The sequence below is a fragment of the Mus caroli genome, chromosome 8, assembly GCF_900094665.2.
Source record: "Mus caroli chromosome 8, CAROLI_EIJ_v1.1, whole genome shotgun sequence".
Classification (NCBI taxonomy): domain Eukaryota; kingdom Metazoa; phylum Chordata; class Mammalia; order Rodentia; family Muridae; genus Mus; species Mus caroli.
The window spans coordinates 28,259,383-28,268,326 of record NC_034577.1 but is presented as its reverse complement, the minus strand read 5'-3'; positions in this window follow the sequence as shown (position 1 = coordinate 28,268,326).

The window sequence follows — 8,944 nt, the reverse complement described above, 5'->3', positions numbered from 1 at the left end:
CGTTCAGATTTTGATTGTATTAGTGGGCAGAGGCATTGACTAAGTCAGAGCTCTCCAACCATGCCCACTCCCCACGCTGTAACATCAGCATTGTGCAATACGAGTAGAACACCAGCCATGCCAGCAGTCAAAGCTCAGGGAGCGCTTCCAGAGCAGGATACCACACACTGGTAACCATACAAAGAACTTTCCAGGGCTGGAAGTCTATCAGGTCAGGCTATGTGGTGAGGGATGCAGCCCCCCGGGGGGTCAGTGACGTGTCCACATGGCAGGATGAAGAAGGGAGTAAAGTTCTAAGTTAATGCTTCATGAAATTATTTTATTTAATTAAAAGCGGGGGATGGGGCAGGGGTGCTGGAGAAATGGCTCAGTGGTTAAGAGCACCAAAGCACTGTCTGCCCTTCCAAAGGTCCTGAGTTCAATTCCCAGCAATCACATAATGGCTCAAACCATCTATAATGGGATCTGAACCCCTTTTCTGTCATGCAGGCATACATGCAAATAGAGTACTAATATACATGAACAAATAAATAAATACAAGACTTATTCTTTTGTTTTGTTTTGTTTTTTGAGACAGTGTTTCTCTGTATAGCCCTGGCTGTCCTGGAACTCACTTTGTAGACCAGGCTGGCCTCGAACTCAGAAACCCACCTGCCTCTGCCTCCCAAGTGCTGGGATTAAAGGCATGCTCCACCATGCCCGGCTTTAGACTCATTCTTTAAAAAAAGAAAAAAAAAAAAGTCTTACTGGCTGAAGATCCAGTTCCATAGTGGAGCACTTGCTTGACATGTGGGGAGCACTAGGATTCTATTCTCAACACCCCCAAGGTAGGACCCCTGTGGCCTAATGCAGCTTGAAGACCTTACCTCCAGGGGGCTGACGCTCCATCCCTGAGCATCAACCCTGGGACTCAGAAAAAGGTACAAGGACAGAATCAGTTGATTTAAAGTTTTATACACATGGGGTGGGGTGAGGGAGGGGTTGAGAATTTTTAAGACCTCACTCACTTCTAATTACTATCACACACACTGCAACACATGAATTCTGGACACATGCAAACCATAGCCAGGTGTGTGGTTTTAAATCTAATATCCTGAAGCTGAGGAGATGGCTCAGCTATGAAGAGCATTTGCTGCTCTTGCAGAGGACCCACCTGAGTTCATTTCCCAACCGCCACATGGTGTTCCCTGTATCCTCAGCTACAGGGACTCTCACTTCCTCTTCTGACCTCCAGGGGTACATACCGCGCACACACACACGCACACACACATACACACACACACTCACACACACACACCACATACACTATACACACACACACTGCACACACACAACACACACTACACATACAGACACACACATACCACACATATACATTACACACACATATATACACATTATACACAACACACACAACATACTACACACAGAAACACATACATACACATTACACACACACAACAAATACTATGCACACATACACACAATATACACATAATATACACACATAATATACACACATACACACTACGTACAGCACACATACATACTACATACACATAAACACACTACACACACAACACATACTACATACAGAGACACACACAAACACACACATTTACACAAACAACACACACACAAACATACAACCCATACTACGCACATACTATAGACACAACATACACTACAACACAATACACACTACAACACACTACACACACCACACACACACACACTATACGTACTACACATACACAGACATACACAATACACATACACTACACACACACACACTACACATGCTATACACACACACACACCATGCATACACACTAAATTTTTAAAGTTTTCTCTAGCAGTCATACATTTTAATTAGTAGACAGTTCAGCTGTGGGAAGGGATGACTTAGTGTTAATTACTGAATGAGTTCCTGCCATGAGCCACAGGACCAAGGGCAGCGCTGTCCAGAAAGCACCAGGTGGAGTCAAAGCCTTTGCCACTCCTTGGATTCTGTGAACCTTCTGGAATCAGAATAATAAACCTCAAACCAGCTGAAGTCTGTATGCTGTCTAGAAGCTGTGCTTAGAGCCATGGGCCCACAGTAACCTCTGAAATCATAGCAATAGAGATTCCAGGGCCTGAAGTTGCCACCGGAACCTCAGAAGCTAGAACACTAGTCCTGAATCTACAATGACCTCAGATACGACTGAAAGCAAAGCTCTGGTCTCTCAGCGGACCCTGGGCACACTGGAGCCAAAGTTTGGGGCCTGCACTGACCTCTGAGGGCACTGGGTTGCAGTCCTCGTTGCAAGGAATTGTCTGGTGCCTTAGCGTTCAGAGTCCTGGTCTCCCTGTGCTCTCTGGTCCTGGCAGAACCAGAAGTTTGGTTATCTAGCACTTCCGTCCTACAGAAGCCAAAGGAGAAAGTCAAGACAATAATACATAACAAACAAACAAACAAACACATTTAAGGGGAAAGTTAAGAAACATGAATAGAGTTTCCAAGAATTTATGGTGTAAAAGAAGGACCATAAGACAAATAAGATGAAACAGATAGATGGTTAAAAGTTTACAGGAGCCGGGCGTGGTGGCACACGCCTTTAATCCCAGCACTTGGGAGGCAGAGGCAGGCAGATTTCTGAGTTCGAGGCCAGCCTGGTCTACAAACTGAGTTCCAGGACAGCCAGGGCTATACAGAGAAACCCTGTCTCAAAAAACCAAAAAAAAGTTTACAGAAAGAGTGGCTGGAGAGATGGCTTAGTGATTAAGAGCGCTGACTGCTCTTCCAGAGGTCCTGAGTTCTTTCCCAACAACCACATGGTGGCTCACAACCATCTGTAATGGGATCCAGTGCCCTTTTCTGGTGTGTCTGAAGACAGCTACAGTGTACTCATATACATAAAAATAAATAAAAATCTTTAAAAGAATATACTTTTTAAAAAGTTTACAGAAAGAAGTAGGCATCTGAACACAGAGGTATACAGGAGAAACCCTCTGTGACACATTACAGTCAGGATGTCAAAAACAGAATAAAGAAATAATACAGAAAGCAGCATGAGAAATTCACATAGAAAGGCAGAAATATCCGAATTAACCCAGACTGTTCTTCAACAACCACAAACGCCAGGGGAAAACAGAATGCAATATTTTAAACGCCAAAAAGTAAGTAACTATGAAGCTCATAGTTGCTATACCATGAAAGACCACCTTTCAAAATTCATAGAGAAATAAAGGAATTTCAGGACAAACATAAAGTAAGATAATTGCTGACAACTAAGCTAGCCCTCCCGAAAGTTCTAAGCAGAATACTTTACAGGAAGGAAGAGGAAAGACAGCTTTCTTCATGTAAATACATGACACACACACTCGGTGAAGACTACACAAGCTAGAAACAGCTGTGTTCACCACAGCAACCCAGCAAACCCTCAAAACCAATGCAAGAAAAGAAGAAATACCAGTAATCCAGCCAGGAAAATCACCTAACAGATAGGAAATAGCAAACCCCTTTATACAAATAGCATTAAATGTAAATGGCCTAAAAAGATACAGAGTAATAATAAAATGGATCAAAACCCAAGTACTGACTCTATACTATCTTCAAGAAACACATAGCCAGCAAAAATACCTAAAGACTTAATATCAAAGAATGGCAAACCAACCACAAAGCAAATGGAGAATTTGAACAAACAGATGAGGCTATTCTTATATCTATCTAAACTTCAAATCAAAAGCAACAAGAAGAAATCCAAAAGGAATGCTACATTTTAATAAAAGGAATCATTTGTTAAAAAGATATAACAATTCTAAATGTTTATGTACAGATAGTGGAGTCCCTAATTTCATTAAAGCAACAGAAAGAAATGAAAGACCACATAGGTCCTGATACAGTAATGGTGAGGGAGTGTCAAGTCTCTGCTCTCATATTTTGATAGGTACTCAAAACTAAAAACAAGAAACTTCAGAGATAAAATATATTACTAATGAATGGGACTTCACAGATATAGACAAAGTATTCCACCCAACAGATAGGGAATACACACTTTTCTGAGGAGCACATGGAACCTTCTCCAAAATTAATCATATCAGAGTACATGAATCAAGTCTCTACAAATACCAAAGAACAGAAGGTAATTTTTGTGTCCTGTCAGACCATAACAGAATAAAAGTAGAAGACAACAGCAAGAGATTTGACAGAAACCACAAGCGTACTCCAAGACTAAACTCTATGCTTCTGAGTGAAGAAAGAGTCATCCAAGAAACCATACAGGAAACTGTAAAATCTTAGAGACAATTGATAATGACAATACAACTTACCAGAATCTCTGGAATACAGCCAAGGTAGACCCATGCCTTAGGGTTTTACTGCTGTGAGCAGACACCGTGACCAAGACAACTCTTATAAGGACAACATTTAATTGGGGCTGGCTTACAGGTCCAGAGGTTCAGTCCATTATCATCAAGGCAGGAGCAATGCATCATCTAGGCAGGCATGGTGCAGGAGGAGCTGAGAGTTCTACATCTTCATCTGAAGGCTGCTAACCAAAGACTGACTTCTAGGCAGCTAAGATGAGGCTCTTAAAGCCCACGCCCACAGTGACACATACTCCAATAGTGTGACACCTTTTAATAGTGCCACTCCCTGGGCCTAGCATATACAAACCATCACAACCCAAAAGCAAAGCTTATAGTTATCCACACTCACAGTATTAGCCAGGTGATGGTGGCCCATGTCTATAATCCCAGCACTCTGAGGCAGAGGCAGGCAGACCTTTAGGAGTTCAAGATCAGCCGGCTCTGCATAGGGCACTCCAGGCCAGTCAAAGCTACAAAGACCCTGTCTTGGTTAGGATTTCCATTGCTGTGAAGAGATACCATGACCAAAGAAACTCTTATAAAGGACAACATGTAACTGGGGCTGGCTTACAGGTTCAGAGGTTCAGTCCATTATTATCAAGGCAGGAGCATGGCAGCATCCAGGCAGTCAGGGGCTGGAGGAGCTGAAAGTTCTACATCTTGATCCAAAGGCAGACAAACAGGAGGTGACTGTCTCCCATGTGGTTAGGAGGGGGGTCTCAAGGCCCAGCTCACAGTAACATACTTCCTCTAACAAAGCCACACCTACTCCAAGGCCACACCCCCTAATAGTGCAACTCCCTGGGCCAAGCATATCCAAACCAGCACAGACCATGTGTCAAAAGAAAAGAAAAATCTGACCTATATTAAATTAATAACCTAATGATAGCCTAATAATTTCAAGGCTGTTGAAAACTAATAAGCAGGAATCTCAAACATAATAAATGGCAAAAAAATAATAAAGATTAGGGAAGAGATTAAGGAAATATAGATTAAAAAATAATACACAAAAATCAAAGAGTTGACTATTTAAAAAATTAATAATATCGACAAACCTTTAGCCAATTCATCAAAAAAGAAAGGAGAAATCACCAATTAACAAAATTAGACATCAAAAGGCTGTCATTACAACTGACTCCAATAAAATACAGAACCTCATTAGAAACTACTGATATTGTCTACTCTGGAAAGCTGGATAATTTAGAAAGAAACAGAAAGTTTCATATAAGAATGTACCAGGCATTAAAATTCAACCCTGAAAATAGAAATAACCTAAAGCAATGAAATCAAAACTACAATAAAAATTGTTCCTCAGATAAAAACTTAGAACAATATGGAATCATTGCTTAATTCTATCAGACTGTCAAGGGTGACCTCATATCAGCTCTTCTGAATTTGTCCCATGAAGTAGACAGTGAAGGAACACTACCAAATTCGTCCAATTAAGCCCGTATTATTCTGATACCAAAATCAGATAAAGACACAACGAAAAAGAAGTGTATACAAAAAAAATTCTCAACAAATTGAATCTAGGAACACATTAAGAAGATTATGTGGTGGTGGCTCATACCTTTAATCCTAGCACTCAAGAGACAGAAGTAGACAGATAGATCTCTGTGAGTTCAGGTTCAGCTTGGTCTACAAAGTGAGTCCCAGGATAGCCTAGGCTATACAGGGAAACCTTGTCTAAAACAAACAAACAAACAAAAGCATGCATTTTTACCAAGTAAGGGAGAGAATACTAGAGAACAGCTAAAATTATGGGCCATTTGAGATACTGACTAGAAATTTTTTACAGTACAAGGAGAGAACTGATTCCTGTAAGTTGTCTTCTGACTGCCACATATGTGCTCTGGCACACATGCATACACATACACAGATAGGGAGGGAGGGAGATGGATAGATAGGTAGGTAGATAGATGGATAAATGGATGGACAGGCAGGTGGATAGATGGATAGATAGGTAGGTAGATAGATAGATCTATCTCATTCGTCTTTGTTTGTTTTGTTTTCTATGTAGCCCTGGCCATTCTGGAACTCCATCTGTAGACCAGGCTGGCCTTGAACTCAGGAATCTGCCTGCCTCTACCTCCCAAGTGCGGACACTAAACGCATGCTCAGCCACCTCCAGCACTACCCAGCCTAACTCTCACTTGTCATCATCACCAAGGGTTAAGAATGTACACAGGAGTTATGTTGTCATGGATTTTCATCTTATATTACTGCACTGGGATGTGTGCATCTCGTGCTATTTTACTTTTAGTTTAACTTTTTCATTAGTCGTATTCTTTCAACTGAGGTACTTGTAGAGTTCTAGTGGGACGTGGATGTGGTAGACCTGAGTGTGGAGTTCAGAATATAGTTCCTCCTTCTGGAGGGTGCCTGTGTAACCTCTATATTATTCCCAGAGTAGGATGCTAACTGGAAGAGCAACCTTGGTTTCTGGGTATTATAGACATGTAAATGTCCTGCTAGTCAATTATCAGCAGAGGCCCCTTTCACAGCAGTGACTGGGAGGCTAGACAACTAAGGTTAGAATGGAATATTCTTGGGTCTTAATAAGATTGGGCTTGGGAGGGCAGAGAGTGGATAAAGATGAAGACTAATATTAGATCAGTGTGGAGATGGGCAAAGCGGCCTGACAGGGAAGCTGTGCTGTTATGACTCGCAATTTTAAAGACTATTAAGTCTATGGAAGGGTACAATAAAGGAGTAAAAAGGAAAGATGACAAATGACAAAAGACAAAGAGACACTGGCATAAGGGGATATGAGTGAAGAGAACAGAAGAGATGCCCTCTAGTAAAGTGGGTGGAGAAACAGAACAACAGCCATCAAACTTAACTGAGCAATCTACAAAGCCCAGCAAATCCACCTGAGATGTATGTACAAGAGGGGACATTAAATAGTGGTACTAAGAGATGAGGACACTTGGGGCATGAACCGCTGGCACAGCTGCATTGAGTTGAAAAGAAGTGCTCAAATCCTCTGACCCATAAAGGTTCTACCTCAGTGGCTCTCAGCCTTCCTGACGCAGAGACCCTTTAGCGCAGTCCCTCCTGTTATGATGACGCCAACCATAAAATTATTTTTGTTACTACTTGATAACTGTAATTTTGCTGCTGTATCATAATGTAAATATCTGACATATGGATATATGATATACCAAACGTGCAAAGGTCTCTTGACCCCCAAAGGTTGAGAAGCGCTGGTCTACATAAACCTGTTAGCTTTTCATTTAGAAGAAGTTGAACTAGAGGCCACCTGAGAAATATTTCTCTGGAGACCATAACTGTTTGTCCCTGCTCTTGACGACCTTTCGTGATACACGATGTAAAACAAAACAGCTAATTTTGCTGAAGCCACCAGTAAGGGGCTTACCTGCCAACTTCCTGTGACTTTCTCAGTCTTTGCCCGACAGATGATTTACTACGCCCTCTGCCATGTCCTTTAGGATAACACAATATCCCACACCATGAACTACCACACTGGGCACTGACAAGCCATTTTGTTCAAAGGCCCTTGTCTATATATAAGATTATTTATTTAAATTGTGATAGAGAAATGTTAAGGAGAAATGAAAAGCCTTGAGGCCTTTTGAATTTTATATTATCACGGGAGCATTCTAATTATTGGGATTTTTATGATCATGATTTTCTTAATTATGTGTGTGTGTGTGTGTTGTGCACATGTATGTTTGTGTATTCATGTATGTGTCCACACACCTGTGGAAGTCAGAAGTTGACACCAAATGCCTTCTTGATCACTCTGTACTTGATTTACTGAACCAGGATCCCTCGATGAATCCAGAGCTTGCCCATTTGGCTAGTCTAGTGTGGCTGAACAGTTTGCCCTAGGGATTTTCTCTCTGTTACTATGCAACCATAGCTTTTCTGTGTGGTCCGGGAATCTGAACTCCAGTTCTCATGCTTGTAAGACATGAGCTTTATCTACTGAGCCTTCTCCCCTCTGCTAGCAAGAGAGAAACAATAAGTTATATTATAAAAGCTGGCCCTCCAGAAGACCCACAATTATTATAGATCGGTTAAAGGAATCGTGTAGTTTCTGTGTGCTAGAATTCTATGTGCTGATGAAGAGTCATTCCAAAAGCTTCCAAATTGCTCCCTGACGTCCTCTTGGGGCATGAGTGGTGGGGGGTGGGGGAATGTGCATCAGATTGCAGGATTATGAGAAATGGGAGGAATCCTGAGGGACCGTTTGACCCAGGTACCTCCTTTGCACCTGGAAATCAAGAAGGCCAAGTATGATGATGCTGTTTATGGTGATGTCTCTGGCTGTCTGGTAAGCAACCCCTGGTTAAGCCTGGTTTGCAATGTTTATCAATAAAAGTTCCCTAGGAGTTGGGGATTTAGCTCAGTGGTAGAGTGCTTGCCTAGCAAGGGCAAGGCCCTGGGTTCGGTCCTCAGCTCTGGAAAAAAAACAAAACAGAAAACAACTCCCTAATGGGCTGGGGAGATGGCCAGTAATTAAGAGTTCTTGCAGCCGGGCGTGGTGGTGCACGCCTTTAATCCCAGCACTCGGGAGGCAGAGGCAGGCGGATTTCTGAGTTCGAGGCCAGCCTGGTCTACAAAG